This window comes from Vulpes lagopus, chromosome 7 (genome assembly GCF_018345385.1).
Source record: "Vulpes lagopus strain Blue_001 chromosome 7, ASM1834538v1, whole genome shotgun sequence".
In the NCBI taxonomy this organism is placed as follows: domain Eukaryota; kingdom Metazoa; phylum Chordata; class Mammalia; order Carnivora; family Canidae; genus Vulpes; species Vulpes lagopus.
Genome location: NC_054830.1, coordinates 50,389,818 through 50,417,240, shown reverse-complemented (window position 1 = coordinate 50,417,240; position 27,423 = coordinate 50,389,818). Strand labels below are relative to the sequence as shown.

Sequence of the window (27,423 nt, the reverse complement as noted above, 5' to 3'; positions counted from 1 at the left end):
TGTGCAGCTCTATACCTTTCTGCTAATACCTTAGAAAGATCAAAAGTTAAAAGTGTTCAGTCACACAAAAGGCTCTTTGAAGAGATTAAAGGTGTGAGTCACAGATGCTCTCAATCAAACCCCAGAGTATCTCAGAAACTTAAAGATGTGCTTGCTCAGCCACCTAGGCTAATACCAAAAATTAAGGGATTATGTAGGAAAGATAAGTGGATGAAGCTCTCATCTAATGGAGTGAGTCCCCATGATGTAACAGGAGACGCACAGGGTTCTTGAGAATGTTATACCAGCAGAAACAGTGTCAGCTTCACCTAGAAGACAGTATGAAATGAAAACAGGCTGTCAGATCCCAAAAATCCTATTGACAGGACATAGGCTTGTAAAACCACTCACCTGCAGATACCTGCTACCTTTCATGGGAAGTAAGGAGGACTAAGAAGGTGGAGGGGCAAACCCATAGGGCAAAGTCTTGAGCCACAGAGGATTATTTCCAGACTTTGAGACCTAATGGAATTTGCCTGGCTGGATTTCAAAATTGCTTAGGACCAGTGACTCTTTTTTCCTTCCATACCTCTCATTTTGAACAGGAACATCTATAATTATTATATTATGTCTCATCACCATATTTAGGGAACAGCTAACTTGTTTCTTGAGAGGAATTGTGTCCCAGGATGGATTTTACCCAGAGCCCCATCCCAATTTACATGATTTAGCTGATGACATTTGAGACTTTGGAGCTGATGAGCTTGAGATGAGATTTTGAACTTCAAGTTGATGCTGTCATAGGATGAGAATTTGGGGGACCACGAGCTGGAGTGAATGTATTTTGTATGTAAAATGGACATGAATCTCAGTGGGCCACAAGGCAACCTGGTATAGACAAAATAATGATCCCCAAATCTACATCCTATTCCCTGGAACCTGTGACTATATTACTTTACATGGCAAAAGAGACTTTATCAATGTGCCTAAGGTTAAGGAATTTGAAGTGGGAAGATTATTCTGGATTATCCAGGTAAACCCAATCTAATCACATGAGTCTCTTAAAAGTAGAGAACCTTTCCTGGCTGTGTCAGAAACTGTGATAATGCAAAGAGAGTGAGAGAGAGGAGACATTTGCTAGCTTTGAAGATGGAGAAAGAGGGCATTGGTCAAGGAATGCAGATGACCTGTAGAAGTAGAGAAAGGAAAGAAACAGATTCTCCCCCTAGAGCCTCCAGAGAAGAACACAGCCCTGCCAACACCTTGCTTTTAGCCCATTGAGACCCATGTTGGAATTCTGACCTACAGAACTGTAAAGTGAAAAATTTGCATTGTTTTAAAGCCACCAAATTTGTGGTAATTTGTTATGGCAGCAATAGAAAACTAATACTAGCAATTTTCCCAGAATGGCCCAATTTGCATAGAAATGGTACTGAACTTGAGTCCCTTTGATCTTTATGTTTCTGTTCTTTCTTCCATAATGAGCTACCTCTTGGTGGATCTCTTTCTATAGGGCCTCCTATTTTAATTGTAAATGCTCCTGGGCAAGTAGCCCACAAAGTGCTGGATCTGACTAGATTTTAGACTACAAACAACAGAGATTGAGCCTGGATTATTTTGGCATAAAAATTAATTAAAAGCACATGAACCTTTGTAGGAGCTTTCAGCAAGGAGAGGGGACCAGGCTCAGGGCTACTTGACCAGCATCGAGGCCCCAGACTCTTCAGTGGGACCAGCCTGGGGAAGACCCCACTCCTAAGGGGCCTTGGCACTCACTAGCTCCTAATGCCAAGTCTGGGGTGCTGCCTCTGGTCACATGTCTGACCCTGCAGGGCAAAGGCCATGGACAAGCCAGTTGCACACATTTCAGCTTCTTGAATGGGAATGTGGGCTCTGAGTCCACAAGGTGGGCAGCTACTCAGATAGAGGAAGGGGTTCAGACACCAGGCCAAAGTAAATGGCAAGTATCCCAGGGACAATATGAGGGACAAAGCTAGATTTTAAACATTTTTCCTATGGTCCAGATAAGCCATACAATGGCCCCCAGTAGGCCACCAGGTTGGCTTCCCAATTTCATTTCCTCTCTTTCTCCTCCTGGAAATTCTCCAAAGTCCTTTGGCCAACCAAGTGCCCCAGTCTGTGTTTGTAAAATAGAGTCAATAAGTAGAGGCAGTCCCAGCCAATATAAAGAGTAGTCTGTACTCTCAACCCAACCAGCCTAGAGTTTTACCTACCGCTGGCAGGACCCATCACTTGTTGGGCCTTACCTCATCCACTATCACCTGAAGGCCTGAGCCCCTTCTAGTTCTGACACTCTTTAAGGCTCTGAATGGCTCAGCTTAATAGTTTTCCTTGAATTCACCCACTTCCATCGCTTAACTATCATCCTTAGCTTTGTCATAAGAAATAATATCCAGGAGCCATGGTTTATATTCTAGTTGCTTATTTTTTCTGTTTTGTAAAAATCATTCATAGTTACTTAAATAAGATAAACTGTTGAGGTACCTCTAAAAGCATCTGTACCACTATTTAGGAAAGGAAAGGAGTCAAGCCCTGTCACCATCACTTTCTCACAGGGACCCAGGGCAAGCCACCTCCTGTCTCCAGATGTCAGTCTCCTGGCCTGCAAAATAGGGTGCATTCTTGCAAGTAGGTTATGAGTGAGGAATGGAACAATGAAAATATACCCCATGTGCAACCAGGAGAGTGCCTTGTGCATAGTATGTACTCAATAAAGAGTAGCTTTTGTTTTCATAATTGTCACCTTTGTCACTACTAATCTTGGGTGGAGTGTGGGCTTTGGAGCCACATAAGGTTTTGACATCTGGCTCTGATGCTCCCTGAGTGTGAGCTTGGGTAATTCATGTCACCTCTCTGAGCCTGAAGAAAGAGGACAGCAATGCCCTATCACAGAGGTAACAGGAGGCAACAGGAGCTCGGCTGAGATGGGAAGAGCTCTGCAAATAGAAGCAGCCATGGTTATATTTGACCTAATTGTTTTTCCCTGTTGATGGTAAATCTCTTGTCTTTTTTTTTTTTTTTTCTCCCTGACACTGGTCAACTGGTAGGTTTTTAATTTGCTTGTCTATTGTTCAAACAAAAAAGAGACAGGGAACATGGAGAATGGAAAGCCAAGGCTATATGTATCTGCATTCTGAACAGCGGGAACCACATAAATGGTAAGAGATTGTTTTAGGGGTTGGAAAGAACAACCAAGACTGGGAATGTGTTCCAAGAATCATTTGAGCAGCTGTTAGGGGATGTTGCTTGATCTTATCGGGGAAGTCACGCATGATTCTCAAACCAAACAGGAGGCCATCACTCCCTGAGGCCTTGCTTCCAAACGGACATTTCTGAAGCAGTGGGAGCCAAAAATAGCCAACTGAACAATCAGTAAACTGATTTTTCAACCATCAAAACTGAGGTGTGGGAGGCAAACTTCCCCTGAGTTCCAGCCACCTGAACCTGTTTCTCTTTAGATCCTGGAAAATTTAGGCTTTATGTTTTATGTTTTATGTTCAGGAACTTATTCTTTCTTTGAATGTCAATTGTGTGGATTTTCACACCATGAGCCACCCTTACCTCCTGATTGTGCCAGAGGCCTAAAAAGCCAGGTCTGCTTTGAACATCTCTTGGACATACATACTTTTGGAGTGTGGGCAGAGGAAGGGTGGGAACAGGCTGGCTTAGCTCCAGTAGCATGGTCCAGGAAAGCACCCACCAGCCTTCTCAGTCTTCCCTCTATGGGCTGCACAGAGGCAAGAGAGCTGCTTTACATTCAGCCTCAGCTCTGCACCTGCACCATCCAAGCCATGGCCTGAGCCTTGGGCCCCAAACTCCTATAAAGGGCCAAGCCCACCTTCCTTGATTCTCCATGACCCCCTGAGGGGTGGAGCTTGGCCCCAGCAACAAAAGGCTTTTCATCTTGCCTTCTATTCGCCTAGGGAGCAGGGGTCATTTTTGGAGTTGGCCAAATAGGAGATAGAGTCTTAGCCCTTTTCAGAAGGTAGTCAATGCCTCCTCCTTTATACAATCCAATCTACCCCCTCCTCACTGACCCTACAGGTACAGTTTGACAGCTCATTTATCCTCACCATGAACCCAGTAACCATTCATTCATTCCCTGAGTGTCTACCATATGCCAGGGATAAAACACAGTCTGGGCCTACAGGGCAGGCCCAATCTAGTCATTGTATTCTATCACTACATCCCATTCCCCAAGCTCAGCACATATTCCTCATGTTCATAATCATAACAATAATATAGCTAACATTTATTGGGGGCTCACTCTGGCTGAAGCAATTCCTCAAAGCATGTTGCATGAATTTTCTCATGAAAATCTCACAGCTATCTTGTAGTTTCTGTAGTCATCTCCATTTTAGAGTTGAGGAAATGGATCCAAAGAAGTCATGCACCTTACCCAAGGCCACATAGCTGATAAGCAGGGCTATTGAATTGCAAAGCCAGGCTAGTGGGTTCCTGGGCCTTCTCCCACCTCTATACCTCCTCTGTCAGCGTGAATAAAATTAGAATTAGCAAATGCACATTTGATTTTACCTCCTTCTATCACAGGAAATATTCCATTTGGTGATTTTAGAAACTGAGGCTGAGAGAGATCAACAGACTTCCCTGAGGTCACCCAGCTGAGACTGGCTTCAGGACTGGAAGTTGTAAATCTACATTTGCTGCAACGCATGGCCGTACGTTCCAAAAGGGCATTTTGTACTTCAGAGGACTTTGGCTATGGCTAAGATGAGGTCTCATAGGTAGCAGAATAAACCTTGGCCTTTTAGACTCTGGCTGGGAGGAATCAGCTACAGAAGGAGGGGGCTCTGTCTGGCTGTGAGTGGGGCAGTGGGTCTGGGTTGTCACAATGACTGCAGGCTGCTAGCATCTGTGGGTGAGGATCAGGAGTGTTCTAGGCAGTGCACATTGAAGACCTGTCCTGAGTCTGATATAATGTTGAATGTCTTATTGGACATTCATGTCAAAGAAAATCCTGATTTGTTTGTGTCTAAGCCAGAACCTCACTCTGGGTTACATATTGACACTTATTATATGCTGGAATCTCCAGGCATGAAACTACCATGTAAATCAAGGGAAATGTACTTCATTTTGTTCATAACTTCACCAAGAACTGTCCCCTTTTTCAAACTCCAGGCCAGCAACATCACCCATGGTATTTGAGATATTGATACAACAGCCCTGTCTTAGTAGCTGTCACATTTCCAGTGATTCAGTGTCTATCTATGAATATATTTATTTAGCCCTCACTTCAAACTGTAAAAAAAAGAAAAAGGGTTGACAGTTCTCAGTTGAACATTGTCTTCTCTTCCAAATTTTTCATCCCAAGTAGGTCCCATCATCTGACTGCTTCAGATGTCATCAAGCCCAAACATTGCAATGTGAAAATGCCCATTGTGTTGTTAGAGATGAATTTACTTTCATTTCTCCTCTATATCACAGTGGGAATATTATAGACCTCTCTAAAGTTATGTGTATTGGTGGGTTATGTTGTCATCATGCCCAAGCATTGCAATGTGAAAATGCCCATTGTGTTGTTAAAGATGAATTTTCCTTCATTTCTCCTCTGTATCACAGTGGGAATATTATAGACCTCTCTAAAGTTATGTGTATTAATGGGTTATGTTATCTGTGAATTTGCCTTCTAGATAGTAAAAGGGGTATTGTATAAGCTGAGTCTAAGAATGCTGGCATAGTGATTGGAAAGGGAATTGTGGGTGCTAGCCTGCCTCTCATTATCTGGGACCTCAGATATAAGCATGAGCTCTTACTCCAGGCCCCTGAAGGCCTATTTTACTTGGTTCTCCCAATAAACTAGCAGGTGAACAGTAGGTATTGACAGATAATGAATGATGGGCATTTGGGTGGACAGACATTTGAGCAGATGGATGAGTGAGCAGGTGAGTGCACAGAAAGGTGAGTAGATGGATAGACATGATAGGTGGACAAACAGATGAGTGGGTGGATGGATGGATGGATGGATGGATGGATGGATGGATAAGAGTGTAAGTGGACAAAAGGGTAGATGAATGGGTGGCTAGGTACACAGACAGACACAGTGAGCCTCTGAACTGACAGATGGATAGACACATTTAGGAGGTGGTCACAGATGGATGGGTGAATGAAAAGATGGGGAGGTGGGTGGGTAGATGGACAGTTGAGTGGGTGGTTAGGTGGAAGGATGGATGGATGAAATGAGAGGTGAAAGATGAGGCACAGAGAGGTTATTCACTCAACCAAGGTCACACAGCTAGTTTGTAGGATTAGAACACAAGCAATCTGACTTCAGAGCCCATTCACTTAATCACTACATCACATCTGATGAAGTAGTTTGCCCAAGTCACCAACTAGGAATAGGTGAAGCCAAGATTTGAACCCAGGTCTGTCTAAATCATTACTACCCCACTGGGCTGACACTGGAGAAGAACATCAGGATCCAGTTGTGAATGCCACAGGAACCTAGACCTTATCCTCAGGAAACCAGGGGGCTAGTAAAGGGTATCATTTAAGCCTGGCAATTACACCATCAGTTCTAAGTTTAGAAAGACAATTCACCCAGCAATGTAGTGGCTGAGTTTTAGAGAAGCCCACCCAACAGGAGGCTGGTGTGGTATCAGTCAATGAATAGTTGAGCCAGGGATGCAGCTATGAAAGCAGAGAAGCCAGAATGGACTCAGGAGTCTTCTAGAATTTGAGTTGTCAGGTCCTAGTGACTAAGACCATGTGAGAGATGAGGAGTAGCAGAAATCACAGAGGTCTGCATGACCTTGTACGTAGTCACCTCCTCTTCCTGAACCTTGCCTCCTGCATCAAATGTATTAGGGCAATAAAGGCTAGGCTGCTATAACAAAGAGAACCCCAATACTGTGGCTTAACCAAGTTAGACCATTTTTCAAGGGTAATAGTTGGCAGCTCTAGCCTGACATATATTCTCTATTACATGAGGTCACTCACTGATCCAAGTTCCCTCCATTTTATTGCTATGTGACCACTTAGGATGTTGCTCTTAACTGTATAGGTATAACTGGGTCCCGGGCATATCACATTCTAGCTCACAGGAATTGGGGGCTAGATGGTGGACACATACCCAAATGTTTTAAGTCAAGGTCTAGAAGTGAACACATTATTTCTACTCGTATGCCACTCAATGAGGATTGAGTCACATGGCTACATCTCACTGCAGGGGAGGCTGAGAAGTGTAGTCCATCTCAGAAGCCATGTGCCCAGCCAAATCTCAGTTACTCTAGGAGATGAAGAAAATGACTTTGGGAGGACAACAGGAAATCTGACACATCTGGCAATTGTTGAGATGTAGAGTCATCACTGGGACAAAATGAGATAATGTTCAGGGAGCACACGCATGGCATGAGGAAGCTTGGAAATGGTAGACGTCATCACCACTGCTCTTAATGAATGTGCATAAAGAAACAGCAAGGCACTCCCAGAACCATGAAGTTCTGGCCAAAAATCAGTACATGACAGAAGAGATCAGAGACATGTAGAGGCCGTTTCAAAATGGAAAGACTTTCATGCCAGAATCTGGGTGCAGCAGGGTTGGGGGAGGGAATGTTTTAGGAGAAGAGGGAGACATGTTCAGCCTAGACCCAAGATTGAGTGAAAGGCAGAAGGATGTTGGCAAGACATGCCCCCCATTGTGGAAAAGAAAGGGAGGGACAATGGCCCTAACAGCCTGCTCATGGAGCCAGTTTAGCTCAAGTGTGGACATACAGGTGTGGGAGGCTAATAAGGACAACAGAAGCCACTCCAGGTACTGCAGAGGGAATTTAATGCAGGGGATTGGCTGAGTGGTGAGAGAAGAACTGAAGCCACTTAAGGCACAGAGAGGCAACCCAGGGATTAGCAACATCAAAATGTTGCTGCCACCCCACAGGTGTTTTTTTAGCGGCACTTAAGAGTTTGGTTAGCGTGAGTCTGTTCCAAATGGAAAAATCCATTTGACCCTAGCTAACAGGATCAAGATTGCAAGCCTCAGAGCCTGGACTGGTCTTGGGATGGTGATCTGACTATATCCTCGGCACTTTCTTCTCACCAGGGATTCGAGGAAGTTTCCAGAGTGGCAGCTCTATGGAAACATACTCCTTGTGGGGCTTGTGTGTCATTTCCTGTAACTGCTGCTTATCCCTTTCTATCCATTCCTGCCTTTCCACCTGCCCCTGCCTTTCCATATCTCCCCTGTCCAGGAGCTAGAACTGATTAGCCTCCAAGTATCTGAAGCACCACATTGGTCAGAAATGCAAGCTTGTTTGCTGTGGCTTCCACTCATGGAAGTGGACTTCACAGGTGGAAGTCAAAGCTATAAGCAGACCAATGAAACTGGATTTGTTATGGGGATCATTTCATAATATATAAAAATATCAAATCACTATGAGGTACACCTGAAATGAACAGGATAGTGTATGTCACGTATATTTCAATTTAAAAAATAAGACTTAATAGTGACCTTATAGCCTACCCTATCAATAAAATGTCTTTAATATTCTTTTTTTTAAAGAAGCATAAGCAGACTTTGTTCTATTTTTTTTTAATTTTTTTATTTATTTATGAGAGTCACAGAGAAAGAGAGAGAGAGAGAGAGAGAGAGAGAGAGAGAGAGAGAGGCAGAGGGAGAAGCAGGCTCCATGCACCAGGAGCCCGATGTGGGATTCGATCCCGGGTCTCCAGGATTGTGCCCTGGGCCAAAGGCAGGCGCCGAACCGCTGCGCCACCCAGGGATCCCCCCAGACTTTGTTCTAAACTTGACTCTACTACTTAGGAGCTGTATGTCTTTGAACAAGTTGCTTAGCCTCTCTGAGTGTCCGTTTCCTTGTTTGCAAAATGCTACCCTTGAGGGATTAAGTGAAATACTCATACCAAGGTGGCCAACACAGTGGCCTGTTTTTTCTCGTTCTTTGTTATTATTAATGATCTCTGGTTATGGGGCGGGGGTGTGTGTGCAAATTTCAGTGTAAGGAAACGATTTCTAAACAGTCTGAGCCAGCCAATGTAGAGAGGCTGCCTTCATAGATGGTGAGCTCCCTTTTACAAAAGTTATGGAAGTGGAAGCCAGATAATCACTTGTCAAGGTCCAGAAACCCCCTGGAGACAGAGGGAGTTTGGCCTGGATGCCCTATAAGAAGTCTGCCACCCTTGAATTTCCTGCATCCTGTCAGGACAACCTGGGGGCCCTCCCAGGTCTAAGGAGGCTTTAATTCTCAGACTTTGCGAGGTCAGCCCCAAACCAGCAATGCCTGGGTATCTTCCCTATGAGAGTAGAGGAGGGAAGCCACATAAGATGGCCATCCAGTCATGGCTCCATGGTGGCATGATTGGATTATTGATTTATCAGGGTGTAGTGTGAAATAGTGGTTAGGACTCCAGATTCCAGGGTCAGGCAAAACTGAACTTTGTCCTGATGTAGCCACTGTTAAGCAGCTGACCTTGCAAAAACTACTTAACCTCTCCAGATTCAGTGTCCTCATCTGTAAAGTGGTGGATGATTATATCTTCCTCATGGGTTGATGTGAGATTTGGATGAAATGGTTCTTGGCTTCCTGTTGAGCCGTAGCCAACACTCGACATAAGGTGCTGGTATCATTACTACTCTAACAATCAAAAGATAAAAGGGATTTGTGCCAGCCTATTTGTACAGTGCAACAAGATAGAAGAGGAATGAACTAGAGAATTAGAAAATAATGGTAGGACGATAAGATGGAAGCATTAGAAGGTGAGTTCACAGCATGTAGGCCTCATATTTGGTTTTGAATTTCCCAGAAGCCAAAGCAGAGGGAAACCAGATTTATTATTATACATAATTGCAACCATAGCTAATGCAAAAAAAGCATATTCATTATAGAATGTATGGATGGGTATTCCATAATTTATTTAATTAATCTGCATTGATGGGTATTTAGTTTTTTTCTTCTAAGTTTTCTCTGTCAGATACAGTGTTAGAATAAATATCCTAGTATCCACATGTTTGACTGATTCTTGAGTATTTACCGAACACTGGTACCAATTCAGTGACTACACTGAAGCCCAGACCTTCCTACTCTTCCTGAAGGCAAAGACAGGTACGATGGGACCAGGGGTCCTGAGGAGAGATTAGGGATTAGAGATTGAGAAGGGCTGGTGAGAGGAGAGATCAAGAGGCGATCCAGGAAATCAGATATCCCGCCATTGTTGCTTCCTGGGTCTTTACTCTTTCTCCAGGTTCCAGCAGGAGAGATCCTATGGACTGGAAAGGAAAATGGGGCAGCACCCCCACCGCAGTGGGGGCAGCTTTTCATGAGATCATATGAGATAGGACGCTGAGAACAGCATCTCACTGTGCCACCCACGCACCGGCTCATGCCTAACCCTTCAGCCACGCCAAACTACTCACCATCCCCGTCATACCACCATGCCTCCGCTCCTGCTGTCCCTCCAGCCTGAAACGCCCTCTTATTGGTGCTGGCCCCTGGTAAACATCCCAAACTGTGGCTCCAGTGATCTTTCTTCCATGAAGATTTCTGTCCCCACCCCATAGCACTCAAGAATATTATGGTATCTTCCAGGATATAGTGCTGGGACTGTTTACATGTTAGTGAACCTCACCCATCCCTCAGATTCTGAGTTCCCTAAGAGTGGGGATGTTGTTTTGTTGAGCCTCTCATAAAAACCTGTTCTAGAAGTGGAAAAGGGTGCAGCGTTTATGTGAGATGCTCCTGGAGATACAGGATAGCTTGGCAGTTAAATGCAGCAAGCAACTTTATAGTCAGAAAGCGCTCAAACTGTGACTCGGCCACTTGCTATCTGTATGACTTCAGGCAAGTCACTTCACCTCTCTGAGCCTCAGCTTCTTCATCTGTAAAATGGGGGGCAGGGATGGTAATACTACTAGCTGACATGTTCTGATCATGTGCCAGACACTGCTGATACTTATTTAAACATCAGGAGACTCCTGGGGAGTTGACCACTATGATACCATACAACACTTAGCTCATAAGCCAGGAAAGGCAGCCACTGCCATGCCCTGCTCAGGTCAGGCTCTGGTGATCAGCTGACTTCTCCCTGTCACTCATTCATACTGTCAGCTGAGCACCACCTGTATGCTGGGTACAGCGTTAGGCTCTGAGGACATAACTATACACAGGACAAATGCTCTCTGCTCCCAGGAACTCTCTACTGGTGAGGGAGACAAGAATCAAACAAATCATCATACCAATAACTACACAATTTCCATGTCAGGTAAGTGCTATGGGAGATGTGTACAGAATGCCATGTGAGTACAATGTGACCTGGATGATCAGATTTATCAGGAAGAAAGCAGGTTTCAAGTGGTCCAGGCAGAGGGAGCAGCACGTGCAAAGGTCCTGAGGTAGGAGTGGTTCTTGTGCACTGGGGACACTGAAGAAAGGCCAGTGTGGTTAGATCCTAGAGGAGGGAAGGTAGGGACCTGCAGGACATGTGTGGAGTTTGGACTTAACCCTAACTGCAGGAAAGCCGGTGGAGGATTAAAGCTTCAGAATCCAGCTTCTAGAAGCTTTTTCTATTTCAGAGTAGACTAGGAAAGGGAGAGGAGTAGAAGCTAGGAGACCAGGTGGAAGGCACTGCATTTGTCCAGACACACAATGACAGGGGACTGATGAGGCTGGGGACTATGTACAGGAGGGGGCATAGAGGTAAACGAGGATTGGGCAGTGGACTGAGCTGGAGTGGGGAGGGAGGGCAGGCAGCCAGTTGACTGGCTCGGGAAGCCATATCCTAAGATGGGGAAGACTGGAGGAGGAGCAGCCTGAGAAGCTTGGGATTCAGGTGGGGCCATGGGATATTAGAGATGCTTTTCAGCTGTGAAGCCCTGGCACTCAGAAGGGCTGGCCATGAGGAGGTTCCTTTGGTTTTCTGAATGCCTCAGAGAGCCTAGGTGAGACACCACGCACAGGTTGTCTGTCATCCCCTCTCTTGAACACCCACCACGCCGCGTCCCTCGTAGGAGGGCAGGCCCTGGCTATCACAGCCACCATCAGAAGCTTGGAGCCCCCACTCCTGAGGCTCCCCCATCTGGGTCTGCCAGTGACACCTCGTTAATAAGGGTGTCCACCACACAGTGGTTTTCCCCGGTTTGTTCGGAAGCCCAGCTGCTGCCTTTGAGTTGCTCACATCTCATTATCCCTGGAGTTTCTACTTCTTTTTGTGAAAATTTAATTGCCTGCTAGGTTTGAAAGGGCCTAGACCAGCTGTTCAGGTTTGGGAAGTCAGAGTTAAATGCACTCTGATCAAAGGCCTCGAGAGGCCGGCGCCGTTCTCACTAGCAGCCCCTCAAAATCGGAGCAACTTTACTCCTCCCAAAATGGAAACCAAATGGCTCAGCACAGACACTTGAAAGGATGACTGTTAGGCGATTCCCAGCACTTGAACTGCCTGCTGTATCTTTAAATCATTTTACTTTGGAAATGAAATACCCAGGACTCCTCCTGAGCCCCCCATGGGGAAATATGTGGGGAGATGTCATTTGCGGGCCTTGTGCCTCCTTGAAGATTCTTCCAAACTGGGCCCAGGATGAATCTTGAGAAGCCAAGGAGTTCTGGAGATTCTCTGTAAGCTCCCACCTTGCCCCACCCCACCACCAGATATTGTTGGAGAGCAGGGTTGGAAAGTCTGAGGACCTGGGTGCAAGCTCCAGCATCACAGGCTGGGCGACCTTGATGATGTCTGTCTGCACCCTGGATGTGCTCATCTGTAAAATGGGCTAATGACTTTGCCATGTGCCTCACTAGGATTTTGAGAGGTCTCAGTAAGATGCAAAGTGCGGAGGTGCTTTGTAAACAAAAGCATCACAGGGACTCCTGGGTGGCTCAGTGGTTGAGCATCTGCCTTTGGCTCAGGGGTGATCCCAGGTCCAGGATTGAATCCCGCATTGGACTCCCTGCATGGAGCCTGCTTCTCCCTCTGCCTATGTCTCTGCCTCTCTCTCTGTATCTCATGAATGATTGGATAAAATCTTTAAAAAAAAAAAAAAAGTATCACAGCCATCAATGGTTACTGTTATTTGACTTATTACTCCTCCCGGGGAAACTGGCATGTCCAAAAAAGTGAGAAGCAGGCAGTATTTCTTAGGGAAGAAAAGCATTTCTAAAATGTTGGAAAACAGATTAGTGTTTGAAGGGCAGGGATAACAGGTGTGAAGTTACCTTGAGAGCCACACGGTATAAAAATAGCAGAGGAGGTGACAAGAGCAGCTGGCCTCACTCCTGGAGGCTGCAGGCCCACCTTCTGTTACTGCCCTCTCGTTCTTTCCTCTCCTCCCCTCACCTCTCCTTCTCCTGCCTTCCTTTCCTCCCCCTTCTGTTCTTCTGCTGTGTCCTCTCACCAATTTTTTTCTTATGCATGTTTTTTTTATTTACCATTTTAACCATTTTTAAGAGTACACTTCAATAGTATTAAGTATATTTATATTGTGCAACAGATCTCTAGAAACCTTTTCATCCTGTAGAATAGAAACTCTATACCGATGAACTGGTAATTCCCCCTCCCTGCTCCCCTCATCCATCTTTTTCTTCTTTTCTTTTTCTGAGTTCTATTCTCCCTTTTGTGTTCTAAGAAAGTTATGAGATACATTAAGTCAAGAGCCTTTCTGTTGGAAATGGCTGAGACTGGCTGAAGCCTCAGAAGGAATTTATTGGCTTGGGTGACTGGAAAGTCCTAGGGTAACAGGCTTCAGGTATGGCTGGATCCAGGAGCTAGAACAGTATCATCAGAACGTATTCTCCTCTCTCTGTCTTTCAGTTCTGCCTCTTCCTGTGCTGGCTTCATCCTCAGGCACCCCCTCCTTGTGTGGTGGTAAAGGTGGACCCCCAGAAGCTTCAGGCTTCCATCCTACCAGCTCAGCCACCCAGCAGAAAGAGAGCACTCCCTTCCCTTTAGTCTTAGCAAAAATCTTGAAGCTAACTCTTAAAGGTACAAAGATCCCATGAATATCCATGGGCCAGTCACTGCATGGGGACTGTAAAGCATTGTTTGGTCAAAGCCAGGACACCCAGCTACCTGAGATCCCCTGTTAGGGTCAGCCCCATCAAAACCTCCTCGTGTGAGAGTGAGGGATAAGCAGTTCTCCAAAGGCAATGCAGGCTGCTCTGACACAAAAGAGGAGGCGCAGATGCCAGCAGAGGCCCCACAGGCATCACCATGCCAGGCAGCACACTATATTCTGCTGGGTAGCTTATTAGGATCCTGTCCCTCCTACTTCTGCACATGAGGGAAATGTCCTCATATTATTCCCTCACCACGTTGCCTTCTTAGTACCATCTTCAGCCAGGATGCAGCCCGATAGCCACCCAGCTTTGGGGCATGCCTGGCCCAGCCACCGGACCTTCTTGTCCCCCTCCTTCCCAACCACTTGGTCCTGCCACCGCAGTGACCACCTCCCAGTTCTTAGCAGGATGACACAGAAACAGCATAGGTCTCACACGGATCTGGGTTTGAATCCCTGCTCTGCCACTGAGATAAATGATGGCAAGAGGAAGGATAAAAACAGAATCCTGATATAGAATGTTCTCCTCCTCCTCAGGGACCATTCCAGCCACTTCAGACTGACTGTTTTCCCTGCCTGAACACAGGCCTCAATGACTGGCCCTGCAGTACCTCCTCAACGTCCAGTTTGTTCTCTTCCCTCCCTGAGAGGCCAGCTCTAGTGGCCCTGTTCTCTGGGAATGCTGTCTCCCCCTCCACCACCTACCCAGCACCTCCCTGCAGCCTGGTCTCTCCTGGAGCCCTACCTGGGCTCACTCTGCCACCACCATCCCCATCAGCTCTCACACTAGGAAGTTCTCCTGCCTCTTTCACTGCACTGCTGAGGCACGACCTCCCTGTCCAGCAGCCCAGATGCTGCAGACATGGTGAGAGACTTGAGCGGATCCAGCAAAGTGGTTCAACTTTGCTGACACATTTTTATAAATCTTCAGAAGTTAGCACTTCCTGAGCATCTGCCTACCCTCCAGCATCTTCATTTACTTCCTCTGCTGGGAACATTGCTAGGCCCCTGGAATTGGAACTGAGTTCCAGAGCCCACAGTGGCCACCCCAGGGCCTATGTCCCATGTCCACATCTGTGTCAGGACAGAGGCCCAGGCTGGGAGGCCACACATACTGTTCTAAATACCTGGCCAAGGAAGAAAGGAGGGAGGTCACTGCTCCCCCAAGCCCCACCCCCACCCCCACTCCAGGGGCTGAGACTGACTCAGGATAGAAGGGCAGGAATTAGGGAGTGTGAGTGCCACACCTAGCCTGACAATCCCAGAGGAAAAAGTAAGAACTGAAATATCACACAGTCCTGGGATCAAGTCCTGCCTTAGCCACCCACTGACTGTATGGCCATGAGCAATGCACTTCACCTCTCTGAGCCTTAGTTTTAAGCATCTGGATGATGCTTAAAGCACGCAATGGAGATGTGTGCGTGCCCACCCTGGAAAGTTGCTGTGAGCGTTCACTGACAGTACATGGAAGAGGCTCAATGAATAGAAGTTTCCTATTCATAGGAATAAATAGGCATAAATAAATATGTTTTATAAAATAGTGTAAATAACATAATAGCATTTTGGTTCTGACACACACTGCGTGGTCCCCTTGCTATTTTCTCTGACATGCTAGGCACCTTCCTCTCTGTTCCCTCCCCAAGATTGCTCTTCCCCACATATCGGGGTAGCTCACTCCATTTCCTCCCTTGCCTTGGGGTTGAAATGTCTCTAGCCCCCTGATCCAGAATAGTCTCTCCTGCTCCTTATTCTGCCTTTCTGTGCTTCATCTCAGCCATCCCCTCTGGATACATCCTATGTTTATTTGTGTAGATGGCTTAACCTCTGTCTTCCCAACCACTAGAAAGTCAGCTCATGGGTACAGGAGCCTTCTTCCCTTTTGTTCTCCCAGGCTAGAGGAGAGCCTGGCACCTAGTAGGTGCTCAGTAAAAATTTGAGGTCTGTCAAAGATGAATCAGATGCATCCCTGCCCTGGGGACCTGTTTTGCCACCTGAGAAAATAACCATTTTAATGAAAGTAACTGCCGTTTGCTCCATGCCTACCCTGTGCCATCACTGCCCTAAGCCCTTCCCATGCAGCATCTCCCAACAACCCCATAATGGAGGTACTGTCGTTATTCCCACTGAACAGAGAAAATGAAGCTAAGAGAAGAGGAGTTACTGGCCCAAAATCATGCAGGCTGGGCCAGGACCGGACCCCTAGTGTGTCTGCTGCCATAGCTTGGGCCCTGCACGAGCCGGAGTGGTAGCAGTGGTGGTGGTGAAATTGGTAGAACTCTGAGTATATTTTCAAGGTAGAATCAGCTGGATTTGCCAATGAATTTAGTGCGGGGTATGAGAAAAAGAGAAAAGTCAAGATGACTCCAAATGTTGGCTTATGTAATTGGCAGGCTGAAGTTGCCACTTAAGTATTTGAGAAGTCTGGAGGAAAAGTAGAATTGAGTAGAAGAAAAGCATTCAGTTTGGATATATTAAATTTGAGACTATTAGACAGATAGTTAATAGTTAACAGAAAACCAGGGTATGACAGGGAAGCCAGAAGCCTGGCACAAAGAGCAGAATGCCAGTTTGCACAATGGGGTCAGGGAGACTGCCTGGAGGAGGGGGCACTTGAGCTGGACCTTGATGGATACACAAGGAATGTGGGAGCCCTCTAGACAAAGAGGAGGGGAGAGAAGCATTTAGGCATAGAGTCTATGGTCCATTCCAAAAGCATTCATTGAGCACCTTCTATGTGCCAGGCAAAGAAAAGACACTTCTGGGAATGAGGCTCTGAATTCAGAAGGAACCTGAGGCATTAGAGCCTTGGGAGACCCTGGACACGGCCTGGATCTGATGGAGAGAAGGGGAGGAGTAGGCCTCGAGTGCCTTCTGTATGCCAGGCATGGTGCCACAGGCTTCTCCTTCTACATTGTATTCCCACCATTTGAGGCAGATGGTGCTTTGCCCATTTTCAAGTAAGGAGACTGAGGTTCCAAAGCCATGGACTGAGTTCCAGCTCCAGGCCACCTTATTTGGGGGGGGGGGGGAAGGGGGGCATAGAAGAATGCTCCCTGCCTATCATAAAATGAGTCACTGGCCTGCCTGCCTCTGGCCAGAAAGACAGAGGGGCATGGTTTGCAGCCCAGGATCCTGATCAGGCTGGTTGGTAGAAAATCTGCAGAGAACTCACCCAGAAGATCCCACCGCTCGGCAGGTGGTCTCAGGGGTCCTGGAGAGGTCTGACTGACACCCAGAGGTCTCCACCACTGTCTCTGTCACTTGCTTTGTGACCATGAGCAAATAACTTCATTTTTCTGGGCCTCTTGCTTCCTTAAGTCCCAGGAGCTATAAACGATCCCCAGGGCCCCCCTTCTGGCTCAGACCTTTCAGATTTCTGACTTGGTGCCTTTTTTCCCCTATTGCTGCTATAACAAATTACCATAAACCTGGAAGCTTAAAATTAACCAGCTAATAGCTCTCGTAGGTCGACTGGGCTAAAATCAAGGCAGGCCTGTATTCCCTTCCAGAGGCTTCCGTGGAGAATACAATCCCTTCTCTTTCCTAGCTTCTTGAGGCTGCCGTATTCCTCGTGAGCCCTTCCTCCACACTCAAGCGGGCATTGGCTTTCTCACATCGCATCACTGGTGTGCTGACCCTTCTACCTCCCTTCTCCACTTTTAAGGACCCTTGTGACTACGTGAGCGCCCCCCCCACCCCGCGCCAGATCACCCAGGATCATCTCCCACGTCACGGTCAGCTGCTGAACAACTTCACATTCCCTTTCCGTGTGACCTGACATTCGCAGGCTCCATGGGTATCTGTGGGTGGCCAGTGTTCTGCCCACCACACCCGAAGAATAAGAAGTTTTAGGGAGGCTTTGGACAAGCTCCTTCTTCTCCTTGGACCTCAGCTTCCTGTATTTTGAAATGGGGGTGATCATTATGATCCCCACACTACGGCTGCTTTGAAGACAAACTGGGATATGTGTGTGTTCAAGTGGATTACAGAGGGTCAGGCACCGTACATGGGGTTAATTCCTTATTCCCCGAGTATTTCTGTCGCTAGTAAGTATCAGCTGACAGCTCTCACTGGGTGCTCAGGCCTTCTTGTGCTTTGCTCTGAAAGACTGCTGCACCCCCCATGCCCTATCCCGAGAAAACAAACGTGGGTCTGTCAACTGCTCCTGCGTTATAATCTCTGGCTTCTTTTCACAGAACCCCAGGGGCCCCTGGGATTTGGGAGTTGGGCAGTGTCACTCAAGGATGCCTATTGAGTACTGAACAATGGCCCCTCATGAGGTCATACGGCCGCTTAGCAACTGCTCAGGCCCTTAGTAACCAGACCAGAAGTGTTGATATTTACCCAACAGAAACTTTGTATCGATAACGCCCAATTCCTTCCAGAGAACCGCACTCTCTACCCACTCATAGCTGCCTTTCTGGCCCTTGTCAAAGCTGGCCCATGGGAAGCAGGGAGCCGAGCCCTGGGCTCCCTTCCAGCTCCATACCTCATTCTGGGACTTAGTTTCCCTCACAATATGGGGGTCAGACTAGATGAACACCAAATAGGGTGACTGTATGCCCTGGTTTGCCCAGAACACTCTTGGCGATCCTGGCCATGACATTTAATATCATGACTATTAAAACTGTCCTTTTCATTCTCAAAAGCATCCCCATTTGGAAGATCAATTTTCTGATGTCCCTAAAGCCACTTCTAGCTCTTGATTCCTCTGCTCTTCCACTCCACCCTCTTCCCCTGTCCTGATTTAATCCTGCATAGTTCAGCCAAGATTTTCAAGGACTCTTTCTGTGCCAAGCCTGGAGTTGGGGAAACTGAGGCAAACCAGACCTGATCAGTGCCCTGGGAGCTTCCAGTCCAGGGAAGAATGCTGTGTAAGCACTCGGCAGACTTAGGATTGAATCCAGAACCTTGTACTTCTCAGCCTCATTTGGACTCTCTCCAGGAAGCTATTTTTGTAAATAATAATACTCCTTAGTATTCAGGTGGCATCTTGCAGTTTCTAAAGCATTTCCCTTCTGTTACCTCACTTAACCCTGCTCTCACTGGACAAGGTGATTCCCATATCTCCCCATTGCACAGATAAGGAGCTGGAGGCCAGAAGGCATAGAGGGAGGAGGTTAAGACAGTTACCAGCCAGATGCCCTTGGGAAGCAGCTCAGCCTCTACCTCCCCACCTGTGAAATAGAAATATTAGCTCCTGTTTCATAGAACCGTTGTGAAAAGTAAATGAGACAGCACATAGGAAGTCCTTTTTTAAAATGGCAGCTGCCAAGAATGAGCACTTCTGTCCTGAGCTGTTCTGCCCTCAATAGCCACATTTCTGGAACATTTGTCTGCTTCTCACATACCCAAAGACAACAGTTTGGGGGGCTCCTGAAACACTTCAAAGCACTGAAAGCACATCTTGTTGGAATCCCAGCTCTGCCTCAGGCAGCTTATGACCTGCCTCCAGCCTCTATTTCTTCATCTCTAAAATGGGCATAAGAACAGGTAGTTCTGAGGATGGAATGAAGCACAGCACATGAAAGGTTTGGTAGAAGGCCTAGCACATAGCCCCCAGATGAGAGGTTTGGTATTGCTTTTCTTTTCTTTCCTTTTTTTTTTTTTTTTTTTTTTGTATATTCTTTTATTGGAGTTCAATTTGCCAACATATAGTATAACACCCAGTGCTCATCCCATCAAGTGCCCCCCTCAGTGCCCATCACCCAGTCACCCCATCCCCCCTCCCATCTCCCCTTCCACTACCCCTTGTCCATTTCCCAAAGTTAGGAGTCTCTCATGTTTTGTAAGCCTCTCTGATTTTTCCCACTCATTTTTCTCTCCTTTCCCCCATAATCCCTTTCACTATTTTTTATATTCCCCATGTGAGTGAAACCATGATGATTGTCCTCCGATTGACGGACTTCACTTTTCTGATGTTAAATATTTGAGGAGTCTTGGAACCTGTTAGCGAGGGGCAGCACCCACAAGGTGTGCTTTGTCCATTACCCCAGGAACCTGTGCCAGGACACGCTGTAGGCTTTCTGCTTCCAGCCACATTGACAGTGAGGGGGTTCAGCTGATGAAAGCTGTTGCCACCATGCACCACTCACCTTGCACGAGGAGAAGGGGCCCCTTCTTCCCCTTTCTTTACAGAGCAGCTCCACAGGGGCAAATCTGTCAGATTTCATGGTGATGCCTAAGTGGTTTCCCACCCACGCCCCTTGCCAGCACCATGAGTCACCACCCGGCACTGAGGTGGCGGCCCGTGGGAAGGGTGTTCCCTCTCCGGCTGCTAAAATGCTACTGTAGGATTGCTCCAGAAAGCCAAAACGAGGCCCTGTGATAAGCATGCTACCCAGCTTATGCAACATTTGACATTGTTCAAAAGCAATGTTAATGTTTCTGACTTCCATTTGCTGAGGGCCCTAGAGAGCTGGCCCAGCCCAGACCTCCTGTCCTGCTTCCAGCAGCCCAGGCAGAGACTAGCGTCCCCATTTTACAGGTGGGCCTGAGGCCCCATGACTAGGACACTCCCAGCCACAACTCTCTACACCAGCTCTCAAAATTCTGCCCCCCAACCCTTCCCAATGTACACTGGCCATTGTAGTTAGCTTTTCGAATCAGAGACAGAGCAAAATGGATAAATATGATATGCATTTTTTTTTCAAATGAAATGTAATTGTGTCCCATTGCTAGGCTGGAACTTTGAACTTATGTCCCATTGCAAAGCTGGAACTTTGAACACTGATTTCTAAAAAAAAAAAGGAAAAAAATCTGTTTCTAACTATCAGTGTACTTAAAACGGAAGTGTGTTTATGAGGAAATATTTCTTTATACAATACTTTGCATTGCCGAGGCTGGGAGGATGCATGTGGTATCTGAGTATTAAAGAAAAGGAAGTTGTATTGAGGATTTTATTTTCCAATTAGCAGTGACGGTGATACAGATCCTCATTCAAGCTATTGAAGTTGGCACTTTTGCCCCATCTACACCATGCCCACAGTATGTGCTGAAAATCTGTTCACCTCTGCCTTGCCTGGTCCTAAAACCATACTACCTGCTTCACTGTGGGCTGTGTCTTCCATCTTCCCTACTAAATTCACTAATTGTGCTTCCATCAGGTACTTAAATCACTGTCCTGTGAGCTAATTAGGAATGGAGCTCAGCTCCTAGAAGCTGTGTGTTGGGGAGGGGAGGAGCAAAAATATTTGCATAGTCATTTGGTGATTTTGCAGGTAGGCTGCCTCTGGCTGGAGCCTCGTCCATGAAACACTTTGCTGTCTTACCCAGGCCAGAGGGAAATAGGCATAAAAGAAAGCATCCACATGCATCCCCACCTACCTCAGTCCTGTCTGAGCCTTAAACTTGCTTGGCCCAAGTCTAGAAAACCCAGACGGCCCCTTTCAGCCAAAGGACCAGCAGGGTGAGCCATATCCTGCCAATAGCCTGGCTTGATTGGGAATTATCTTCTGCTCTGCATCAAGCCTTGGCTACTGTACATAACAGCTTCCTTCTCTCCCAGAGCAACTGTGAATGTTTCCCCTTCGCCTGTACCATGACCTCAGCCAGCATGGATTTCCTACTATTTAGAACTCTTCTGCAACTAATCTGTAGACTTCGGGGTGACATTGATCCTTGCCATAATCAGAAGAGTGTGTGAAGTTGACCAGGCAGCCTGGGTTCCTGGAATAGATACCTTAAGTCTTGACAGGGTTCCTATAAAATGAGTTTGTGTATATCAGAACCTGTTTTCTGGTTGACTTTCATTAGAGCATTGAGAATGTGTCCTTCTAGAAGGAAGACGTTTTTAACCCCAAAAGATAAAAAGAGCTGTACCTCAGATTATACCAGATCTTAAAAAAAGAAGAAAAAATCACAGAGAAAAGTATGCTTTCTGAAAACAAACAAAAATCTGATCTACAGAACTAGGATCCAGCATATTTCTGTGTTAATAGAAAAGAACACAAAAAATATATGGTTACATAGTTTATCTTGAGGTAACTAAAAAAGAAAAATGGTCTACAGTGAGGTAAAGTGCTCTAAGCACAACTTTTTCTTCAGTATTCTTATTCTTCAGTAAAGTGTCTCATCACATTTCTACTATTTGCTCAGCTTCTAATTCTCAGAAAAAGTTAGTATGTCCTATCTGCTTCCCTTTGAAATAAATATTTATGGATTTCATATTATTTTCTACTTTTCAATTCTTCCTTCTACTGAGATTTCAGAAGTTCTAGGGGGTGTTTTTTGTAGCTAGCCAGCCACAAAAGTCTCCCTTAAGCTGAGTCCCTAAGACCTATCTTGCAATAAAAGTCATTGTTATGGATTCCTTGGAGCTGTTAGCAAAATGTGATCACATAGCAAAATATTCGAAATCCCATGGGATTTGGAGTCCAACCAACCACTTACTTGCTGTGGGGCCTTGAGCAGGTGACTTAACCTCTGTGAGCCATGTGGCTTACTCCCCTCAACTCTGGCAGCACCAGCCAGGGTCAGGTGCCCCTCCTCATACTTCTCTGCCCTTGCTCTTTTACTGGCCTTTGTTCACCATACTGAGCTATACTGTTTCCTTGTCTATCTCCCCATTAACCCTAAGCCCTGAGAGCTCCCTGGGGACAGAGTCTTGTCATCTCTGTGTCCCAGTGCCCAACACAGAATCCAGCAGAGGGCATGGGACTTGGGAGGACGGGAAAAGGAAGAGAAGGAAAGGAGAAGGAAAACTAGGGAGAAATGCAAACTTTAAATTTCTCTTCAATTCATTTATTTTAGTCACTGGCTGACCTAAGTGGTAAGACATGCTAAAAATGACAGTACTACTGCCACATATCACTTCCCAGTTTTCAGCTCTGACTTCACCATTGTCTTATAACTAACACCTACTGAGCATTTATTTATATGTGTGAGCCTGTTTACCCTTCCAACAGCCTGTGTAATGGGTATCATTTGACATACAACAAAGGAGAGGTCAGGAGAAGTTGAATTACTCGCCTTTATTATACAGCTGGCACGTAATTAAAGCCTGGATTTGAGCGTGAGTCCCCAAGATTTTAGAGATAGTGCATTTAACCAATGTACCCTAAGCACCCAGTTCAGGGCTCGAGAAGTAGTGATTTCAATAAGGAGTCTTTGAATGAATGAATGAATGAATGAATGAATGTTCCTCCATGGCCATTCTCTCATTAAACTCTCAGTCTAACTTAATTCTTTCCCCCTGGCATATGTGATGATCAAAACAAACCATTGGAGGTTAAACAGTCCTGGGTTCAGATCTGGACTTTCTGTGTCACCCTGGGAAAGTTACTTCTCTCTGAGCATTGGCTTCCCTTCCATCAAAGTGGAAATAATATTAGCACCTTTCATTTCAAACTAGGTTCTCCCAGAGGTAGACCATGAGACAATGATTCAAATACAAGTAATTTATTCGGGAAGCACGGGAATGCTAGTCAGAGAGTGGAGAAGTGAGACAGGGAAGGGAAGGAGATATTTTCAAACAAGTTAATTATCACTATGGGCAACTGCAGTTCAATCACACTGGGGATTCTAAGAGCCAGCATAGAACCCACAGGTCATGATTTTCCTGCCCCCAGGAGCAAGGGAGCTGGGGTATTTATACACCAGCTTCCAACTCCTAACAGTCATCAGCTGAGAGCTACTAGGATTGGGGGAGTGGCGTTACTCTGGAACTTGTGGATGTTCTGCTCACCCAAGAAGGCCCTCAGGCAAAGAGATGCATGTGCTATGAGGGAAATTGCGCCACAGTGGATAGATCTGAGGATTATGGGCTGAGCAATAACAGCATTTCTGCTCTTAGTGTCACTATGAGGATTAAGTGGGATTATGTAGGGTTTGGAGAATAGACCAGGCACATATTAAGTACTTGATGAGTGAGTGGCAGCCTCAAGATGCCTTTTTTCCCAGCATCCTGTGTGTGATCCACATAGATGCCTATTGGATCTGCTCCTTAAAACCTCACCATCAATCTTCAAGTGGTAGCATGGTCCTCCTGAGTGCCAACAATGGGATATAGCAGTGAGCTTAGCCAGCAGGGTCCTGGCCATTCAACGCTTATGACCCCCCCCCCCCAAATGACAGAAGATGAATGAGAAATGACATATGCACCTCCAGTAATGAGCAGGGCAGTGCCTGGAGCAGTGAGGGCCCTGTAACCTGCCTCACCCAGTCCCCTCATCTCAAGGCACACAGCTAAAGGGGGCATTGCCAAGACTAGACTCCTCATCCAGTGCTCTTCCCAGCTGCCTTTGAAGTGAATGCCACACATGTGGAAGGTGCTGGGCAAACGTTCCAGCTGGGATGCCCAGTGATTATTCTTGTAGCATGGAACACATATTCATCAAATGCCTAAACTGAAAAATTTCCCGGATTGAGTGTCTCTCTCACCTTTGGCACAGGATGATTTTGCCTTATAAGGGGGAAAGTCTGTAAGTGTAGCTTCCCTGGGGATTAAACTTCAAAAGTTTCATGGACCAGCTGCATGGGAATGTGGATCTGTCTTCCCTGGTACAAACCAGCTACGTGACCTTAGGCTACTCACTCTCTCTCTCTCTGATCCTGTTTCCTCCTCTATAAGATGGGGACTGTGAATGAAATAATGGGCATCAAAGTGCTGTGGGAGGGGCCTTATAGGTAGGGGAATTGTTATCACAGTGTCGATGTCATTGTCAGGAAGGATGTGACTTTGGGCCAGCTAGTTCCTCTTTTTAAGAATCCCTCTCCTTCTTCCCATGGACCAGAAATGTGAAGACATCCTCCATCCCCGAGACCTGTAGCCGTAGGATGTAACCTTGTCAGGTCTGGAAAGAATCGTATGTTCCAACTCCTTTTCATGAGGAAACTGAGGCCCAGAGAGAGAAGATGTGCCATGGCCACCCACCTCAGTGGCCATCAGCTTTGGCCCAGGCATGCTGACTCATAGCCCACAGCTCTCCCCCACCATCTACTAAGAACTGCACCCACTACAGCCCCTCTCCCCTGTGCCTAAGTGATTGACCAGCCCCCAGGCAGGGAAACCTATGAAGTGTAGGGCCTCTTGCTGCTCAGTTCCCGGCTGTGGGAGCATTCTCTCACTGCAGTAAGTCAACACTTCTGCCTCTGAATTGGTGTGGCAGATGGCACAGCAGAACTGAGCCTCAATTTATTTTTGACTCAAAGAGGACATCGCATAAGTGCATAGTGCTTACTGATGGGGGCAGCAGGTCTGGAGCATGAGGCAGCAAAACCTACTGGTTTGGGGAGCCATACAACCTAGGCTCGAATCCTGACTTAGTCACCGTTAGCCGTGTACCCTTGGATACATGGCCTTACCTCTGAGAACCTCAATCTTCCTGGTTGTAAAGTGGGGCATTAAGATCAATCGATAGATCATGCCTCGTCAATCTGACAGGCAAGGCAATCTTCCTTCATAGTGGGAGAAAATGCGAATATGGTGGTGGCACTTTGGGGCTGGTGTCTATCTCTGGAGAGGGAAGGTGAAGGAAAAGAGGAGTCCCTGGTAGGTCCCAAGTCGGGGTCTGGAAAGGAGCTATCCAAGGGGCTGTCCCTCCATGCCACCATGTAGGGGCTAATGGCCTCAGCTGTGTGGAGAGGCTATCAGCTAGGCCAGAGCCATGCAAAGCCCAGAGAACTGGCCACTTCCTCTGTTTCTAGTACATGAAAGAGGGGCCAGGTGGGGTGGGGCCAGGGAAGGAGGCACTGGGCAAAGGTGGGCAGGGGGACACACTGAGGGGGCACTTCCTTCGGGTGGCTACAAGCTTGGAGGGGCAAGTGTAGTGAGTGGTGTCTGAGGCCTTCTTTCCTTCTCCTCTTGCTTCCTGGTGGAGTCAGGCTGATGAGGGCTTATCAGACACTAAACTCCAGCCTCAAGGGGCAGTTGGATACTCATTTGAAGGGAGGAGGTGGTGAGGGTGCTGGGCGATGCACAAGCTGGTCTTCCTATATTAATGTGTGCTGTGTGCTAGGGTGTTTCCCTACATGTATGTTTACTATAAACAACAGAGAAATAAAGACGTTATATACATAAACCAAAGACCTTAACCCCACCAATGTTGACATTTGGGGAACATCCTATTATTATTATAACTTTCAATATTGTATTTTTTTCTATATTATAAACATAATATGTTCCTTGTTGGGTTCATGAAAATTGTAGCTCTCTACATTTTTCATCTGAGGTTATTAAGAAATTTTCCTACATCATTAAAAATTATTTGAAAACATGATATTCTATCCTGTTGTCACTCAGTAATTCACTTAACAAATCCCCTATAATTGGACATTTAGATTGTGTCCAAGTTATTGCTATTATATAAAAAAAACCCACTGTAATGAACATCTTTATGACTGAAATGTTTGCATTTCCAGTTATTTTCATTAGAATGGGTTCCTAAGAAGCAAAATTACCAGATCAGGGACTGCACATTTTTTTCCCTTTCTTATGCCTTTTAATATTATATTTGATACATGCAAAAGAAATTATGTAGTATATGTTAGTTTAATAATACAATGTATAGCATGGACCTACCACCCAACCCAAGAACTAGAATGTCACCGATAATTTGCCTATTCCTGTGTGAGTATCCCCATCCCAAACCCCTGCCTCCCTCAGAGGAAATGATCATCTCGTATTTATCATTTCCTTGTGTTTTGTCTATAGACTGTATTTTTTTAGAGGAGTTTTAGGTTCACAGAAAAATTGAGCAGAAAGTACAGAGAATCCCCATATGTTTTTTCTTTTAAAACATTTTTATTTCACATGTGTATGTTTACAACACCTATTGTTTAGTTTTGCTTTTGTTTTAGTTCTTTTAAATGGCATCACACAGTATGTAACCTTCTGAGACTTGCTTCTTTCTGGCAACAGTATGTCTCTCAGACTCATCAATGTGCAGCTGGAGTTCATGCATTCTTATTGCTGTATAATATTCCCTGGCATGAAGAGATAACCATCTGTTGATTCATTCATCTGCTGGTGGACGTGTAGGTTGTTTACCTGGTTCAGCTCTTGCAAACAATGTTGCTGGGAACATTCTTGGCCATGGTGCTATTCACCTAGAGAAAGAACATAGTGGAAAAACATATTTGGGAGGGGGATAAAATCAAGAGTGGAGCATGTACAGGCTGGAGTTGAGATGTCTGTAGGCCACCACTGATTTGATGTTGAAGGAGGGCTGCAAAGAAAAACATCTCATGAGTTTGCCTGAGCTCACCATTTCTTGAGCTTAGTTGCAGAGGTCAATGATCTTGGGCTCATGAGCACAAGCAGGACCCCCTCCCATGTCTGCCTTCAAGGAGGCAGAAGAACCATTTGTAAAGAGAGAAGTTCTGGGGATCCCTGGGTGGTGCAGCGGTTTGGCGCCTGCCTTTGGACCAGGGCGCGATCCTGGAGACCTGGGATCGAATCCCACATCGGGCTC

At 46.2% G+C, this 27,423-nt stretch overlaps 1 protein-coding gene and 2 long non-coding RNA genes across 11 annotated transcripts in view; 1 reads left to right on the top strand and 2 right to left on the bottom strand.

Annotated features, from left to right (window-relative positions):
- The window catches only part of ATP2B2 (ATPase plasma membrane Ca2+ transporting 2), a 378,806-nt gene that overhangs the window by 135,256 nt on the left and 216,127 nt on the right, over positions 1-27,423 (top strand). The window lies entirely within an intron of this gene.
- The window catches only part of LOC121494660, a 78,788-nt gene continuing 78,098 nt past the window's right edge, over positions 26,734-27,423 (bottom strand). Inside the window, exon 2 of the long non-coding RNA XR_005988838.1 lies at positions 26,734-27,058. This is a non-coding gene — a long non-coding RNA (uncharacterized LOC121494660). The remainder of the gene's footprint in view (positions 27,059-27,423) is intronic.
- LOC121494662 overlaps positions 27,089-27,423 on the bottom strand; it is a 52,986-nt gene continuing 52,651 nt past the window's right edge. The window contains exon 3 of the long non-coding RNA XR_005988840.1: positions 27,089-27,177. This is a non-coding gene — a long non-coding RNA (uncharacterized LOC121494662). The remainder of the gene's footprint in view (positions 27,178-27,423) is intronic.